The following is a 19,196-nucleotide window of genomic DNA, read 5'->3' as shown; positions in this document are numbered from 1 at the left end:
AGAAAAACCATTGAACATATGCTAGCAATGGGATTCTTGAGTGCACACTTAATTTAGGGCAATCCCCAGGGATTGCTCGATTAAGCACAGTGTATCATGAAGACCAGATTGTATGCAAAAAAAGTATTGATTGTAATTTAATAAATCTGTAACGTGTTGTGCCCCAAGTTTCGCATGGCTGACATAGACTGATGTTCTTTTAGAAATGGCAAGTAAATGTTAAAAAAAATAATTTTTCACAGTTTAAAGGTCTATGCAGCTTCTGTTTCCCACAATCTTGCCCAATATGTGGCTATGCTCAGACACTTGGCTTTATAGATTTTCATCATTGCCTTTGGAGGGTTTGTGCCCAAACGTTTCGCAAAACTCATAAGAGCCATGCAGGATTTGCTAAATTGTAACTTCCTATTAGCGAAAACTTTATCCCACAGACCATCTCTGTCGAATAAAATCCCCAAGTAGGAGAAGCTATTAGTGAAGCCAATGGGAGTATTGTCTATTCTTATGTCTCTACATTTTTTGCTTGTCTTGCCACATTTCATAACAAATGTTTTCCCTAAGTTAATTAAGGGACCAAGATTCTTCATATATTCTGAAGAATTGGAAAGCAGGGACTGAAGAGCTAAGGGTGTACGGGCCATAAGAACGGCGGCACCAGCGTAGAGGAGGGCCGTGACAGGGCGTGCTCCAATTTGTGGTAAATCTTTCATTGATGTTGCATGTGCCTCCTCTACACTGTTAATATATAATGAAAACAGAAAGGGGGCCAAGACGCATCCCTGTCTCACCCCTCTCTCTACGCTAAATGCTTCAGTACATTCTCCACTGCTGCCATATCTAACCCTGGTTTTACCAGTCGAGTATAGATCCCTAAGTAAGCTAATGACCGGAACCTCCAACCCCATGTCCTTCAATTTATGCCAAAGCTTGGCTTGTATAACACAATCGAAGGCCAAAGATAAATCAACAAATGCTAGATATAGGTTCCCTTTTTTGACATGGACATACTTTCCAACTAGCATATTTAAATTTGCTCTATCATCCCAATCCCCAGGTGGAAGCCGTATTGTAAATCTGACAGGATGTTTTGCAATAAAGCCCAGTCCTGCAACCTTTTTAGAATTATACGCCCTACTACCTTGACCAGGGAATCAATGAGTGAAATGGGTCTGTAGCAGGCTGGGTTGAGGCGGTCTCCTTTTTTTAAAAATTGGGACGATAATGGAGTTGCCCCGGGCAGGCAACTTCCACTGCTTACCCATGTTACTAAGTACCCCAGACACAGCACATGTCTTACAGAGCAATATATGTCAGAAATTGCAGTGCCTTTTTCATGTCTGCTTACTCAGCAGACAGCAGCACAGCCTTGTTGTGTCTTCCAGCACACTAAGCAACAGCACTGCCTCACCTTGTCCCCCAGTGCATCAGACAGCAACACTGCCTCACCATGTCTCCTGGGGCACCAGACAGCAGCACTGTCTCACCATGTGTCTGAAACCACCAGGCAGGAAGCATTGTCTCACCATGTGTCCCAGCCCACCAGTCAGCAGCTCTGTCTCACTGTGTCTCCTTTAGGTTGCAAACTTGCCCTATCTGGGCATGAATTGCATTTCCAGTGTTCCCTAAATAGCACAAAAATACAACCTTGGGTGTGTGTGACCGTTCATCAGTGGCACATGAAGTAACAGTAGATGTTTTAGCTCCCAGGGTAATGCGCTGCATGGCTAAACACTTATAAGGTCCCAAAGGCGAGACCTATTGGCTTTGCCAATGCTTGTTTTCCAATTCAGGTAGGTGTATATTTTGGACCCTAGCTCAGCTGGCACCTAGGGTAACCTAGCAAACCTGTGCATTTGTTTTAAATCCAGACACTTCGGGGTATCCAGGGTGGCTGACGTGCATGTCTGTCACCAGGTTTTTTTTCCCCCCCAGAATCCATGCAAACTTCAAACTTTGACTCGAAAAAACACATATTCCTCACATTTGGGTGGTTGAAAGTTCTAGAGCCTCTGGGGAGCCACACATTTCTGTAAGCCTGACATTCCCCCAAGTCTCCCTCTGGAAAAGCACACCTTTGTGTTGTGTCTGCATATGATCAGTAATCCATTTACCGCGACGGAATACTCTTCTATGTGTAGGTGTGACCACTTTCTCCATACAATACAAAGGTGTTCTTTTTGTGAATAATTGTTTTATCCCACCAGAACTGTCCAACTAACTGAGCAGCCTGACATACATTGTAGACTCTGTCTTGAAGTATTCTAGCAGGATGCTTTATTGAAGTTCCCAAGATTCTATGGTTTCTACGTAAGTTTAGTCAGATGATTTTTGTTCTGATGAGACCCTAAGACTAACCACAAGTTAAATCCCTAAATTGCATTCAAAACATGGTATGGTTCCCCAGGAGATACCATATAGTAATAGACAGGATCTATGCTTATATTTGTTTGATATAAAATCCTATGCAACCTTGGGATTTGTTCAGTGCCTTGTTCTGTGTAATTGTATATATAGTTGTTCGCTGTCTTAGCATTGCGTCGTCTGCACTAATTTAGATATATAAGGAAATGTATATTGTCCTTATACAAAAAATGTGAAAACATTCATCATACAAGATATTGTGTCATGTACCCTTTTTTAATAACATTTGTTATGATACAAGTTATCAACCAAAGCAAGGAGCAATGTTGGTGAATAAGTCCCATGGGACATTTGTTTGACTTATTACACTTACTTTGGTTCTTGTGAGCAATCAGGGTGGTCCTTGGGTTGTATACATAAGTTCCCTAAAAAATAACTTCAAAATCTTGTCAAGCTTTTAAACTTTTGCCACACAGGGTACTCCATGACAGCTTGGCTTATGTTCCACCCACCTATATGTGCATTGTGAGGACTATAATGCACTTGGCGATCGGTGAACAGAACACCTAACACGTTCTTACTGCAGATAAAGGTGTCGAGCAGGCCATAAAGAAGTCCATGATTTCCTCAAGTAGAGGAACTAAAATTCTACGGCTGCTTGCCTAGTGAAGTAGCGGCCCATGGAAGGTAGATATCCATGCGCAGCAATTGAAAGGTTTACCAAACGGCAGCTCCACCTCAGTCAATGTCCCAATACGTCACTTTTGTATGGTGCAACATAAAGCAACTAGGAAAATGCATGGCTGGCTGAGATTGGCATTGGTAACAGTGAATATGACTATTCTGCCTCTTTCCCTGCTTAATGACAACTTGGTTGTGTCTTTTTAGCTGTTTTTGAAATGCGATCAGCAAAGTGTCAGCCTTGCTACGTCCTCCAGATCATATGAAGTAGCATTGTAATGAGCACGTACACATCCCCCTATCAGAGAATTTGACTGAAAGCAGTTCATTGCAATGCAACGCAGGGCTCTGGAATTAAAGGAGCTTCTTACAAATAAACACCCGCAGAAATCCTTCATGGCAACAACAAATTGTACCACATGCCAGCTTTGTAAAGCTCACTGAATAGCTCTATTCCTGTATATAAATTGTCCACTTAAAGATTATATCCTATGTGGAAGAGTGGCTGGACAAGTTCCCATACAATCTTTCCTATGACTCCTAGCGTGGAAGGGCAACCTACAGGGTTTAAAGTGGAGTCTTTCTTTGTCAAGCTGTACACATAGCCAGTAGAGCTCTCACACAGAATGTACAATTTGACACCATAGAGAGCTCTTACGCTTGCAAGTACTGTTTGAACAGCAGTCGCCCTTTGTGAAGGATCAAGAACTCATCAATGGCTATATTATTTTCAGGAGTCTAAATCTCTGGAAACCTGGAAGACAAATGGTCCACGATAGGCTGAATTTTGAAGAACCTGTCATGGTGTGGGTGGTCCTGCCCAATGCAGCAGAATTGTCATTGAAATGCAACATGTGCTGCAGAGGCAAAAAATGATCTCTGCTTATGTACCGCATGAAGACGAAGGTTATCAAAAACCGTGCGAGTAGACCAGTAGGACTACAAGGTTGGTTTCTGCACCAACTCTCTTTTGAGTATAAAAGGCCCGAAAACATCTTTAACTCCTCATGCAGTGGGAGTCTATTGTGTACCCTAGAATGAGGCCCTGGAGTGCCTCCATGCTCCTTTCAAAATTGTTTGGCATGCAAATTTGTTTTCAGCAGTAATTTGCTCAAAGAAGTCAACATCCAAATAGAGATGGACATTGTCAATTGGCAAAAAATTGGGCGTATCGACTGTACATCCAGCATCGCCAGTGGAATTTGGGGCTAAACTAAATCAGGAGACTGCTAAGAGAGCACTCCATCTATGCTTACCACCACACATGCCTGCTCTCTGAGTTGATCATCGTGCCTCACAGAATCATTGGACAATGAGCCCTCACATGGAACTCTGCCAACTGAAAAATAAATTCCAGATTCTGCTCCATTTTGCTCTCCCTCAGATGGTGTCAGTATCTGCTGTCTCTGATCCTGCCTCAGTGCAGTCCTCTATACCCAGAGTTAGGGCCTGGGCAGCAGCTGAAACACCATCTCTGCTACTGGCTAAAATCATCTTTCCAAATCACTGACCTACGTAGAAAGCAGCATTGTTGTTCTAAAACAGTTGGTGGGTGTGTGAGTGTGAAATGTGTGCAAAAGTAATTAAAGAGAAAGTTAACTTACCTTATCTTCTTTCCTGAACCTGCAGGTTCTCCAAAGGCACACAAAAAGAAAAAAGACACAGCATTACTTTCCCATGCCATGTACCCAATTCTACAGCATACTTTTCTCATGGTTTATGCAAAACGTTATTGTTGGGGTATATGCTGGGCCACAGCCAGTATATACGTAATCTCCTGAAGCAACAAATCTACCTTTGATCTCAAGAAGCACATATTCACATAAGCACCAAGGTCATTGAGATTATATATAAGAGCTCCAAATTATCAGATAGGATAGACTAAAGTATGCAGCATAATGCAGCCTTTTTTTATTAGCATTACTTCATTATTCTCTTGATTTGTAAACATGATAATAGTGTCTGGCCTAACATTTCACTCATTAGCACCAGTTTAGCAGTCAAATGCAGATATAAGCAACTGAAAGATGACGAGTCATCCTTTGTGCAGTCCCTTTCACTGCGTAAACACATATATACTGCATATGCCACATTAATCTACCATCTGCTGCATAATCTACAGATGGTAAACTTATGTGGCATTTGCAGTGTATGACTATTTATTTTTTATGTGTGTTTTCTCCTGGGGGCAGGAAATTGACTGAAAAAAACGAGGGTTACAGGGACGTTATAGTTAGGCTGAGAATTCACTCATACAAAACCAGTGAAATTAAGCAGTTATATTTACCTGAGCTAACTATAACTTATACCCCCGCAATGCACTGCCTATGACCTCACACATTGCATCCCTCTGCACATGGTAAGTGACATTACTGATGACATCTAGAAATGTTAAATGTGCTGTTTTGAATTGAATGTGTCTTTTAGATTTGTGGATCGGTAATGGATCTGCTGATTCGAGAAATTTTGGGGAAAAAGGATTTACAGTTAAAAATAACAACTGTTTGGGGCATAGGCTGGCTCTTAGAAGAGTCACTGTGTTCATTGTATGTACATGAACGACTAGCTATATGAGCAGATGCAGAGTTTCAAGCTGCTAAGAAATACTCTGCTGCCTTCGTCCATGAAGTGAGCACCATCTCTCCAGTATATTCCATACATGTTGACGCGCAGATTATTATTGTAGACAGAGCCCATATAATGGTCTCTGAGAAATGCTAAAACAGTTTTATTAACATGTTTCCTAGTTTTCTTTATCTGTAGACAACATTCAGATGACCACTTCTATTTCTGCCTCTGGCATATGTTAGAAAACAGCAAGAAAGTGTGAGGGAAAAGTTGCATTAATTGTTGAAAGGTATTCTTAATTTATTAGGTCTGGATGTCAGGAATCCACAATCCTTTCAACCAATGAAAGCAATTGCTGCCACTTTGACCCTCTCTGGTCAAACCAACTAATATCCACATTAGGAAAGCCCACTCTTTTTAGCAAACTCTCTTGCATTGAACAAAAGGCTATGACCTTTAATCCAAACTCCAACTACTTTGAAGGATGGAGCAGTAGCACAAGGGAGAAGGCTGACGAAGGCTGCAGCTGAATGAAATAGTTTTGAAGTGAAAGGCGGTTGAAAATGGAGGGTAGTAGTAATAATTTGAAAGAGCACATTTTATTGGTGACCTAAATATGTTGGGACATAAGGCTACATAGTGATTTTGTGGGAGAAGTAAATATATTTTGGCTATGGTTTTGAAATTGTAGAAAAACTATTGCTGTTTGAGATATGTGTAGAAACAGAAATTTCATGCATTAAAGCGGGACAATTTTGAATTTCTGGAAAAAAGTACACAACTCTGGCTGCTAGCTTTCATGAAGGACTTCGTATAACTTCAGAACACTACACTGTGTACTTAAAAACGATAAGTGGTTGAATGGGATTCAATGATAGTAAGCTCACATTTTTTAAAAACTGCCTTTCAAACTTCCAAAATTGTACGTTTCTTTCTTTAAAAACATTTCTAAGAAGGATTACTGTTGAAAATGTGTTATGCAGTGTTTGTTCCTCATGGATCTTTTCTGTTTAAGGCATCATTCAGCCTACCAGGGGTGATATCCTGTAACAGTGTCCACAATTAAAACAATATTTATCTGTATTTCGTGTGATGGTTTACTTACAAGGTGAAAACATTTTATGTTTTTCTGATATATTTCTGTAGATAAGTTCAATAGCATAGCAAAACAAGGGATTCATTAGCTGTAGTGATTGCAAGGCATAGTGTGTCTTAATATAGAGGAATACCATTAAATTCTGGGGGTTTTTCTATAATCAAAATGATTGTTATTTTCCCCGGTCTTCAAAGATAAAGCGTCATGCAGTACAGTGTTAACAGTGTACAATTATGAAAGCTAAGAACAGTAAAAAAGCAAAAATTAGATCTGTAAATGCATATTCACTTTACAATATTTTTGAAGTATGATACTTTATGACTAACATGTGGAATTATATTGTGGAACTATAATCTTTTGTACCTTTATTCAACACAGAAAGAAATTACTTATATTTTTCTCTTTTCCTACAGATACATGGAACCATTCATATGAGCAATTTAGACGACTAAAATGCAGCCCAGTGACTTACATGCAGTAAAACACCAATGCATACTGTCATGCATTTGCTAACACATTCAATCACTTATACACCCAATACTCTCCGAAACATATGCTGACACACCCACAGACTCAGTAGTATCCAATCTATTTAGTAAAGAAATAAGAAGAGAAATACAGCATTTTTTAAATTGGATAATAATGTTCTATTTTTTATGTTTAAAATTTCAAAAACTTATTGTACCCCAAAAAACAAGGCACCAAACTGTTTTTAAACCACTAGCATTAAAATATACTTTTTATCAAGCTCCATAATACAGCAAAGCAATTTGCATGTTAAAATCCAAATGATAAAGTTAACAAGGATGTTGTGTTGATTCCAACTGGCATATAATGGCATAAGCAATGAGTTGCCATATTCCCCAAATTTGGAGAGACACTAGTCAGTGTTATCGTCGCTGATGTCAAAGGTGATGACACACTTGCAAAAGAACTAGAGGAACGAGCAGCAGCTTCCCTCTCACTAAGCATCCTGCCGCAGGCTCTTTGATGAATGGTCTTTAAGTGCTTCCACATGGAAGATGTGTCATGACTGTATTTCTTGCTGGTACATTTTAAAGTTATTTTCCACAAATATTGCACATCACCATTTCTGCAGTGCCTTTTTTCTCGTTAGATGGTATGGTGAAGAAACGGCAAACCTTGCTTTCTTTCCTCCATGGTGCTGCTTGTGCATCTTATCCTTCTCTTTTAGAAGAAGAAAATCTTCTGCAGAAGCAGGTGTTGATGCTGTAACCATTGTGGCAGAACACACTAGTAGAACACACAAAATTAAGCAAATTGTACTATATAAGTCCTGCTTTGTGTGTCCTCTATTACAAATGCAAGGTTTTCGGGAACAGTTCAATTTCAAGGAACGTGCTCCATATGTGCCAAAAGAAGCAGGTGGGTCTACTATGGTAACCCGTAGCTTTGCGGTACCAAGCCCAGATTTGCGGTGCTGTAAAATAGCAATTTGATTGAATTGTAGTTAAAAATAAATATGTTGCTGTACATTGTACACCTGTAATATGTCTACCCTAATGACTAAATCTGAAATAGTGTTGTATATAAAAAGAATTACATTTTATACATTTTTGGTGAATCCACGGTTGCAGCACCACGGTTCTGTTGTGATCACATGAACGAAAACCATAGAGTTCTGGCTAGGTTGTGTGTTGTGTGTCTTACCGGAATGTTGGAAGTACCATGGAACAAAAAATAAAAAATAAAAATAATACATTAACATATTTTGAATAACGAAAAAATTACCCCCCAAAAATCCCCCCAAAAAATCAAACAAAAAAGTAGTTTATATTTATAAGAAAAAAAATCTGAAATGATAGTAAATATTTTTACAATTCAACAAAAATATTTGGAAAAAAACACAGTTGTAAAATAAAAACCTTTAAAAATATTGAAGCATTCTTGAAACAACTACTACTAAAATAGTACATTTAAAAAATATCATAAAATATTTTTTTTAAGTTTGTAGAAAAACAAGTTATATTGAGAAAATTTAAAATTAAAAAAGCTTAGACATTCACTTAACAAACTAAAGGGACATTATATTTAGAAAATAGAATTTAAAAACCCGTAGAAATTCACTGAAGAAAAAAAAAGGTTACAGGGATGTTATAGTTAGGCTGACATTTCACTTGTAAAAAATCAGAGAAATTCAGCAGTTATAGTTACCTGAGCTAACTATTACTTACGCCTCCACAATGCACTTCTTATGATCTCACATATTACATCACTCATGACATGGTCAGTACACATTACTGAGGACATCACTAGTGACATCTGGGAAATGACATCTCTGATGACATCTCAAATAACATCACTGATGAGATCTTAAGTGACATCACTGATGACATAATCCACAGAACCACTCACACACCCACTTACACCCCCATACAATATCTCATACACCTACTCTCACATAACCACTGGCATACCCATTCACTGACTCATAAACTCTCACACCTACTTATTGAATCATACAGCCACTCACAGATCAACTCACCCATAAAGCCACCATTGCAACCACTAACTCACATATCCAGCCAGTCATGCACCTACTCACTGAGCAATACAGCCACTCACACATGCAGTTATACAGACATACTGACACTTAAATACCCACTCATATTTTGATACAGCAACTCAAAGCCTGAACCAGTCACCCGTATAGTTACTCACACACCTATTCACTCACTCCTACAGTCACTCACACAGCCACTGACTCACCAATACTGTTACTGCACACCCATTCACTTACATATACTAACACATGGACTCATTCACCTATACAGTCACTGAGACAAGCACATACTCTCCCCTACAACCTCTCTCACATTCACATACTCACTCAAACAACTACTCACACACCCATTCACTAACGCATGCAGCCACTCACATACCCAGTCACACACTCACCCATATATCCATTTACACACCCACCCAGTTAATTACCCGTACAGACACTTATGTACCTACTTAGTCACTCACTCAGGTACTCATGCATCCTCAAATTCAACATTTACAGCCACTGACACACTCACACTCTCAACCATACAGCAACTCATTCACCCTCTCATTTACTATTACTGCCACTTACAAATCCACTCACTCCCCCATAAAGATACTCACACAGCCACTAACTTACTCTAACACCCAATGGCACACTCACTAACTCTCCAATGGAAACACATACCCACTCACTCATGTATACAGTCTTTCACATACCGACTCACTCTTCTATACACCACTTATACACTTACTCCCTCACCCATACAGGCAGTCTCACAACCACTGACCTTAGAATATATGTTTAACACTCAGTAACTTTGAGAAAACACTCACAATCACTAGATGATGTCATGAGAGATGTCATTTGAGATGTCATCAGTGATGTCATTAGAGATGTCACCAGTGATGTCACTGACCATGTCATGAGTGACATAATATGTGTGGTTTTAAGCAGTACATTGCTGGGGCATCAGTTATAGTTAGCTGAAGTAACTATAGCTGCGGAATTTCTCTGGTTTTATGAGTGAAATATCAGCCTATTTATAACATCCCTGTAACCTTTGTTTTTTTCAGAGAAAAGAATAAATATATATGTGTGCGTGTGTATGTATATATATATATATGTGTGTGGGTATATCTATGCAAATATATATATATATATATATATATATTCACTGAAAAAACCATAGGTTTTACAGACGTTATAGTTAGGAATTAGCATTTAAAAAACCTTAGAAATTCACTGAGAAAACCATAGGTTTCAGGGACATTATAGTTAGTTGGACATTTGACTCATATAAAACCAGAGAAATTCTCCCGTTATAGTTAGTTGAGCTAACTAAAACTCACGTGCCCGCAATGCACTGGTGATGACGTCACATATTACATCACTCATGACATGGTCAGTGACATCACTGATGACATCTCAAATTACATCACTGATGACATCACTGATGACATCATCCACATGATAATCTGATGCACATACTGATGCCCTAATATAAACTTTGATACACTCACTCTAAAATAAAGACTACTATTTTTGAAACCATACACACAAGAATGCCAGATATTACATACCACCCATTATTTCCTAGGTCTACACACATCCAGTCACTTATACATGAGTCAAATGTCCAACTAACTATAGTCCCTGAAACCTAGGGTTTTTTTCAGTGAATTTCTAAGGTTTTTTAAATGCTGATTCCTAACTATAACGTCTGTAAAACCTATGTTTTTCAGCAAATTCCGATTGTTTTTTAAATGCTTATTCCAAAATATAACGTCTGTAAAACCTATGGTTTTTTCAGTGAATTTCAAAGGTTTTTTAAATGTTAATTTCATATTTTAATATTTATAAAACCTATATTTTTTCTATATTTTAAAAAAATATTTTCGAACTCTATTATCCATTTTTTTTTAATTTTGAAACATTATGTAATTCTTTATATCTTCAAAAAAAAGTATGTGTATATATATATATATATATATATATATATATTTTAAACTACACTCCCGTACCGGTTGTGTACCAAGCTCCATCACCACGCGAATCCTATCCGCCATATTGCGAAACTCGTTAAGGATGCCCATTTCGTATCTGATGGCTTCGTAGCACCGTGTCCCGCTTAACATCATATACATATAAGGTCGCGCCAGCTCCTAGTTTGTAATGCGAAGGGTGTGCGATACCAATACACGCGTTACATCATATACGTATAGGTTCGCACCGGCTGCGCATTTCATATGTGACGAGTGCACGCTGCCAGGCCCTGTGTTACATCATAGACATATGGTGTCGCTCCAGGTACACCATTCCCTCATTTATTTTTTTATGTCTCAAAACTACATCTAAATACCTTTAAAGTGTATATGAGAGCAAGCGATAATCTAAAATATTTTCCACATTTATATATTTCTAACTGTAATAAACTTATATTATGGTAAATATATTTTCTCAAAATCGCGTAGGGTGCGTCATCCTTGCTCGCTCGGTGCGCGATTGCCATGAGATCTTAAAAAAAGCATTTGATTGGTTCATAACACTTCCCATTGTAACAGTTGGAGGACCACACCCATTTTAGTCATTCTCACAACAGCATTTGATGAGAGATACCTCTTCTGCTTAGAGAGCTTTTTTGAAAAGTTTTTTGCTGTGTACACATATCTTATAGTTCACACAACATGCAACGATCATCTTGATCAATATTCATGGTCTGTACCATAGCCTTCCACGTTTGGTGGCCATGCATCTGAAGCATTACACCAAAAAACAAATGAGTGTTACACGATGCCCCTGGTGTGTGTGTGTGCGTGCATTATTGTGCTGCCTTTCTGCCTGGGTATTGGTGGCTCGAAGGGGTATCATCAGCGACGAGCAGAGTGCACATCCTAGATGACATGTGACAAACAGTAAAGAGTAATGTGTAGATTTGTGTTGTAGTATGCTCTATTGTCAGGCTTTACCAGTATAGTAGTGTGTCATATTTGAGACTTTCAGCTTCACGTTTGACATGCATTGCTTGACAGTAATGAGCGTTATCACTGTTTGTGACGTAACCTCACTGCTGATCCTCCCTCCATCCGAGCACATTCACATGTGTGCGCTTCGCGATAGCAACACTTTCAATAATACCGCACACTATTGACATGTGTGTCTGCGCATATCCACCAGCTTGACAATGACATGTGATGTTGTCCATTCAATGTTTCGGACAGCATCTAATTAGCAATAGTTGCCGCCCTCCCGGTACATGCTACATTAATGTAAATTGCGGATTGTACGACGTCAAAACTGCAACAGGGACACACACATAAGTACACTTACTGCCCAGGCAGGAACTGAACAACGCCCAGGTCCCCGGAATAATTATTCACACCCCTACGCTGGCCTGGCGTACGCAAGCCCAGCCCACTTTGCACACATATAAATAGGATAACGATGACGCCACATGTCCCAGTTCTTCCACACTGCTTCAGGTGATATGGCCGCATCCACCTCGCATATCACAATGCGCAATAAAAAAAAGGGATCCATGAGATGTACATCATCCTGGCAATCAAAACTACATCTGAATTGTGGACCCTGCTGGCCGTCATGTTTGGACACACACCAATGACAGCAGGTGAGCAGTGATGCCTGGGTGCACAGGGGCTGCAATTGAGCGCGTTGCGGCGGGAGGGATGGTGTGCATCAGCCTGGGCGCACAGGTGCAAACAAGCGATGTTGCCGTGCATAATGATGTGATCTCTGACCTCATTCAATCACATCTCTCTCTCATTTTAAGGACCTGCTGGACCGTATTGAGGCCTGAGCCAGCGGGCAGCACTGCCCTACAGACACATGGCGTTGGCTTTTGGGGCACTGTAGTGAGCTGACTACTAAGTGTACATGTACGCAGGCTTGCGCCACTGCATTGCACGTGCACATTATGCTTCTAGCATGCGCTCTGTTCCTTTGTATGTGAACGTTGGCATAACATATTGTTTACCCTTGTGTATTCTCATGCACTCCAGCTCCTCTTTGAACCACGATTACCACTAACAGTTGGTAGATCGTACTTCAAGAAGGAAGGATGCACTCAACTGGTGTTCTCTCTTAAGCTTGAAATAAACCTTCATTTATCTTAATACGTTTCCACCATTATATTATTTCTCCCTTTTCAGACACTGAGTTAGTTGCACGAAAAAGCACTCAGCAGGTGCTCAACCGGTGATGATGCTCTGGCCTTTCTGACGCCTTCCATCATGGTATCAAGACACCGTCCCACACTGGAGACCTGCTGTGCCACCCTGACAGGCACCCCGGAGTCGGAGCTCGCCCCGGCACGTCGTTGGACACACCAGTTGTGGCAGATGAGCAGTGAAGCCTCGGTGAGCAGGAGCTGCATTTGAGCACAGTGAGGGGGAAGGGGCTGTGGTGCAGCCGCCTGGGTGCACAGGTGCAGGCAAGCGATGCTGCCATAGATAATAATATAATCTCTGGCCCCATTCATATCTCTGTTTCATTTTAAAGACTTGCTGGACCATACTGTTTCTCGCGGACCCCAGCATCCCAGACACACGGGTGACAGGAGGTGAACAGTGAGGGCTGGGTGCAGTAGGCCGACGCTCTGTCTCCTCCTCCTTCTGTTCTTTTGAGACTCCCTCCCCTTCTCCCTTCCACCCACTTGCTCTCTGTCCCATTCTCCCTTTCTTCCTTTCATTCTGACTACCTTTCTTTTTTTCTTGGACATGGCACACATACTTATGTTTCTTTTTTCTCTTGCAGGTTTTGTAAGCTGATTCCAGAGGATTCCCACCCACTTCTTTCATGTTTTACTGTTGTTTGTTCAAATAAAGTTACGTTTCAATTTATTTGTGGTGTTTTAATAAAAGTATTTTTTTTTACCAATAAGTAAGTGAGTGTATGGGTCTTCTTTTTCTGACAACACTTCTCTGTAGTTTATTGTGAAAATCGGCGGTTGATAGGAGGATATGAGGGAAAACATTTGTAATTTTGTGGTGCACCTACCAAATATAAACCAACAGACTATTACATAAATGAAGCCTGGGTAATTCTACAACGGCAAGGGTTCTATGAATGTATCACTTTATAACACCATGAGTACTGCCTGTGTGATTACAGATCCAATAAGGCACTGCCTAGGACCACTGAGGCTTCAAGGACTGGCAAGGCCCACCTTGCATATTGAAGTAAAGCCCCGGAGGTTGCCGATCCCCGGTCTTGAGTTGGCCTCGAAGCCCCCCCGAACAATTCGTAAACAATACCCGGGGACGTGTCGATCCCCTAGGCTGCGAAATGTCTCTCTGCCCTCCTGTGCCTAATTTACATGTGAGATTAAGGTCCCCAGTGCTGCAGAGACCCCGCAATATAATAATGGGATTGGCCCCAGAACATTACTCACCAGTGGGCTCAGTGAAATGAACGGGTGAGACCCCGCTTCATTTTTTTTGGTCCATTTTTACCATCTAGATCGCTTTATTGAAGCGATACGAGGTGTTCCTCCTCTCGCTCCAACGAGGCAAACAAGAATTTACTATCACAGGGTGGAAGCCATGCTCCCGCCCTGTAATAGCAAACATAAATCTCCCGTGGATGCACACTCCGGGACATTGTATGAGCTACGCCTGAGAGGTGGCGCCGCATAGGGCCATGATGCATTGGTTACTGCATAACTACAGAATTAGTATAAATGCATACTAACACTACTTGCACAAGTGTAGTACAGCAACCAGAGTGTAATGAAGAGGCAGAGGAAGCCCAAAATCAAAAAATATAAATCACACCAGAGGTAGGATCACATAGTTCGATGAGCCGACGACCCTGGGATGAGTAGAAACAGCTTCACCAAGAAAACGGGTCTTCAGCAGAATGGAAGCAAGCTCAAAATCTTGGTGAGTGCTGCCTTCTTTTTACCTTCTCCCGCTCGTTTCCAAATTTATGTAGTGAAGAGGAAGACAGCAGTGGATCCGATAAGTAGATTTATAGCAGGAAAAGAAGACAGCTTAAACAGCCACCAACAGAAATAGACAGCAAGGCAACCGTCTTCTCCAGCACCGTGTACAAACTCCCAAAGATTCCCCTCATGACAGCCCTCCATTCTAACATTACATACTTACATTATAGTAGCATTACATACTAACATTCTACTATGACTTACATTGGAATACTACACAGAGCACATGACTTTACAGCAATGAGCTCATGGTTTTATCCACAAGTCTTGAGACCGGTAGGGGTGAGTAGTTCGCTTCCCACTCCCTGTATTGTATAAACCCAAACTAACACTACTTCCACAGGTATGCAACAGTGCTCATAGCACATGACTTTACAGCAATGAGCTCACGGTTTAATCCCAGAGTCTTCAGACCAGTAGGGGTAAGTAGTGAGCATTCTAACACTACTTACACAGTTATACTACAGCGGCCAGTATGCTACAGCGCCCAGAGCCCATCACTTTACAGCAATCAGCTCGGTTTGATCCCTGAGTCTTCACACCGGTAGGCGTGAGTACTTCGCTTCCCACTTCTGGTATAGTATAAACGCACGGTAGAGGTCATTAGTTCGCTTTCCACTCACTCTATGGTATAAAAGCCTACTAACACTACTTCCACAGGTATGCTACAAAGACCAGAGCACATCACTTTACAGCAATGACCTCATGGTTTAGGCTCTCGGTTTCATACCCGGGTGTAGCAGCATCTCATCTCAGCTGAGCAACACTGCACTTTTAGTCCGGTAGGAGTGACTACTTCGCTTCGCACTCCCCCAGAGTGGTTACAGTGCTCCTATCCTCCTGTTTCCGACTCTTTTTGCCCTTTTCCCCCCTTACTCATTTCAGTGGAATCACAAATTGGCTGCCAACACTTCCTAGTTGCAACAGTTCGCAGCCAATAAGCAGCAAGCTCGTTCTCGTAACGCCTCAGCCAATCAGATGGCAGAATTCCCAAATATCGATATCTGCAGTTTTCAATATTTATCCAAAACTACTGAATGGATTTACAACAAATAAACAACAGTGTGCTTTCTTGACCAAGACCCTTTTCCTTGCCAAATTTCGGGTAATTCCGTTCACCCGTTCGACCTGTAGCCTGGTCTAAAGTTTCCTATGGAAATTAAGATGGAGAAAACACGTTTTGGGACCCCCATTCTTCTCGGCCCCCCCTTGACGAATCACCCCCACATTTTCAACATAGGAGCTGATGTGAACAAAGACTTAGTTTGGAGAGTTTCATGAAGATTCATCAAACGACGCCAAAGTTATAAGCAAAACAAAAAATGCTCTTCCTATGGAAACTTGGTCCTAACTATAACTACCTACTGGCGACCGCCAGTAGGTAATATATATATATATATATATATATATATATATATATATATATATATATATATATATATATAATATATATATATAGATATATATATATATGAAAGAAGAAGGTAAACTCGTCTGAGTTGCTGTCTCTGTAGAAAAGACGAGGAACGAACCCAAAATCAGTGCCAATCAAAGTTGATTTATTAGAATTACATCGAGCCTGTCCGACATGACGCGTTTCAGCCCCCACTTGGGCCTTGACCACATGATATATATATCAACTGTCCACATCCTCAGTACTGCGGGACACAAATGCGGCGGTGCACACACAGGGTCCGAGGAAATCCTGTATTTGATAAACGTCTCACCATGTGTATTACTATAATAATCTATAATTGTCGATTTTGATGTTAATTTAGATTTCGATCTCCCCCAGCTGAATTTCGTCTATGTTTCAAAATACTGATTGATGTCATCTTCAGCTTAGACTGATTGGTACCGCTGCGTTCCCTGCTCTATCTTTGTATGCATGGTACATTAAGATCAGCGGGGCTCCCCTGATAACAGCATTCGACTACCGGCTGGTGGTGTTGTCCAAAAATAGCGCGAAAATACCTTGATGTGTGCTCTCTGCACAATGGCAGCGGAATAATAAGTTCAAGCCATTTGCATTGTCATAAGCCATAACGATTGAAATGGATCAAGATACAGATTCACGTAGGAGACTCAGAGCAAAGACTATGTTTGTTAAAACGGCGGAACAATCACAAGCCGGTGAACAAGCAGCAGGGCCCATGTCCTTACAACAAAAATACCAAAAATTGGAGAAATTAATAAGAAAAGAAATCTCGAAATGGTGGGAGGCAATCACGTTGGAGAAGTACCAAGAGGAGAAGATTCGGAATTGAAAGAAGAGATCCAGAAGGAAGACACTACTGAGAATTTTACTAACAAATTGGAGGAGATAAACAAAAGAACTGACAAATATGAGGAGGGGATCATCGCAAAGAAAGAAAGGAAATTTTTACGTGATAAGATTGATTACCAATCAGGCAGAATATTCACGTTTAGTCATAAGTATGACCACATGAATCGCAAAGGAATTCAAGGAAGTATAGACACTATACCAACAGGAGGTGAAGTTGAAAGTGATGTAGTGGAAAGTGATGTTTCAGATGAGGGCACTCCACAACCTACGACTATTCCAAGCAAATCGGTAAATTTTTGGGAGGAGTTTCGCTTAATGAACTTAACATCAAATCAACAAAATTGGCAAATCGACAGAGGCCGAGGAAGGGGACGCGGACGAGGCTTCATAGGACGCGGCAGAGGAAGAGGAAAAACATCGCCATCCACAAGCAAATCAGGAGGGGTGGATGGCGGAAAAACAACAACAACCCCAATGGGAGTGGAAATACGGGGGCAAAAAAGACGAGGAAAATGAATGACTGCAGAAATGTGGTAAATCTTTCCCTACGCTTACTAAATGCTGCTGAACTGGAGGTCTTACAATATGGTCTTTCCTTCTGCCCTTCCTCTAACTTTTCCTATTCCCAAGAAAGAATTGATTTATTTTACTTTACTCGCAAATTGCGTTTACACAAATGGCACAAATTGAAAGTAAAAAATGTTGTGGCTCATAGCACACTTTCCACATGTTTGCCGGTTAAGGAAACCATCAATGAAGTAAATACTCTAATTGCTCTTAAAGAATTGGATTATGAGAATGTTGAAGTAGGAGCGATTAGTGCACAATCATTGGGTTACAAAACTGATCTAAACTGTCCAAACCATTTTAAACCTAAATCTATTTTTAATCCAACATTGCCGCCTTGTGGCATTGATATCTTTGAAACCTTGGTAATCAATGACCTCAAAAATCTGGCGAAAAAGAAAAAATGGTTGGGGGACAATCTGACTAAGGGACATAGATTAGCAATCAAGTCCTTACAATCAGACAGAAGTATTGTGATACGCAAGTCAGATAAGGGCGGGAACGTTGTTATTCTGAATGTGCAGGATTACATACAAGAAGGGTTGAGACAGGTTAATGATCATGGCTGCTATGAGCAAGTATCAATCAGCGCCATAGAGGAATCCAATGTCACATTTCACAACATGCTCAAAGAATGGCATTCGAAGTGTATTTTAGAATGGGATGAATATTCTTTTCTTATGAATCGTAACCCTAAAATACCCATTCTTTATTTATTACCTAAATTACATAAAAACCCTATCTCCCCTCCTGGGAGACCAATTGTCTCCTCAATTGGCTGTCTAACAGAAAATACTTCAAAATACATTGATTTTTTCTTGCGTCCATATGTTCAGACTATGCCATCTTATTTACAAGACAGCAAAGACTTTCTGAACAAAATCAAAGAGGTCAGATGGGAGGACAGCTTTTTGCTAATTTCCTTGGATGTTTGCAGCCTATATACCTCTATCCTACATGTAGACGGTTTAGAGGCGTGCAAACAATTCTTGGATACCAGATCTATCTCATTTTTGGAACATAATGAGATGGTTTTACACATGATGAAATTCTGTCTGGAGAATAATTTTTTTATCTTTAATGATAAATTTTACAGACAAAAACAAGGGACAGCCATGGGCACCTGTTTTGCTCCCAGCTTTGCCAATCTTTTTATGGGCTGCTG

Source organism: Triturus cristatus, chromosome 5_1 (genome assembly GCF_964204655.1).
Source record: "Triturus cristatus chromosome 5_1, aTriCri1.1, whole genome shotgun sequence".
Lineage (NCBI taxonomy): Eukaryota > Metazoa > Chordata > Amphibia > Caudata > Salamandridae > Triturus > Triturus cristatus.
Note: the sequence above shows the minus strand (reverse complement) of the source record.